The sequence below is a fragment of the Corvus brachyrhynchos genome, unplaced genomic scaffold, assembly GCF_000691975.1.
Source record: "Corvus brachyrhynchos isolate BGI_N302 unplaced genomic scaffold, ASM69197v1 scaffold85, whole genome shotgun sequence".
In the NCBI taxonomy this organism is placed as follows: domain Eukaryota; kingdom Metazoa; phylum Chordata; class Aves; order Passeriformes; family Corvidae; genus Corvus; species Corvus brachyrhynchos.
The window spans coordinates 1,136,000-1,137,101 of record NW_008238634.1 but is presented as its reverse complement, the minus strand read 5'-3'; positions in this window follow the sequence as shown (position 1 = coordinate 1,137,101).

Below are 1,102 nucleotides of genomic sequence, written 5' to 3'. Positions count from 1 at the left end.
CCCAGCACCCCAAAACGAGCCCCCCAGGACCCCAAAAGGAGCCCCAGGATCCCAAAAAGGAACCCAAAATGAACCCACACCGCCCCAAAAGGAGCCCCCCGGGACCCCAAAAACGAGCACCCCAAAATGAGCTCACCCAGCACCCCAAAATGAGCCCCCCATGATCCCAAAAAGGAACTCCCAGCACCCCAAAAGGAGCCGCGCTGGACCCCTAAAACGAAACCCCAAAATGAACCCCCAAAAGGAGCCCCAAAAAGGAACCTCCAGCACCCCAAAATGAACCCACACCGCCCTAAAAGGAGCCCCCCGGGACCCCTGAAACGAGCACCCCAAAACGAGCTCACCCAGCACCCCTAAACCGAAAGTCCCCAGCACCCCAAAAGGAACCCCCCAGGACCCAAAACGAACCCCTCAGGACCCCAAAAGGAGCCCCCGGGGACCCCTAAAACGAGCACCCCAAAACGAGCCCCCAGCACCCCAAAATGAGCTGCAGGACCCCTAAAACGACCCCCACAGCACCCCAAAAGGAGCCCCAGCACCCCAAAAAGGAACCTCCGGCGCCCCAAAATGAACCTACACCCACCGCCCCAAAATGAGCCCCAGCACCCCAAAAAGGAACCTCCGGCACCCCAAAATGAACCCACACCGGGACCCCTAAAACGAGCACCCCAAAATGAGCCCACCCAGCACCCCAAAATGAGCCCCAGCACCCCAAAATGACCCCACCCTCCACCCCAAAACGACCCCCAAGACCCCAAAAGGAGCCCCCCGCAGTGAGGGAGTCCCACCCGCACCCCAAAACCCTCCCAGTACAGACCAGTGTGCCTGGAGGGGGGGTCCCTACAGGGATTTAGGGGGTCCCTACACAGTTTTGGGGTCCCCCCCCCCGGTTTTGGGGTCTCTGTAGGGTTTTGAGGCCTCCCTGCATAATTTTTTTGGGGGGGGTTTCCCTTTGTGTTTTGGGGTTTTCTTCACGGTTTGGGGGCTCCCTGTAGAGTTTTGGGGAGATTCTCGACACAATTCAGGCCTCCCCACACAGTTCTGGGGTCCCACGGTCGTTTTTGGGGTCCCCCCCTCGCTTTTGGGGTCCCCCCGTCGTTTT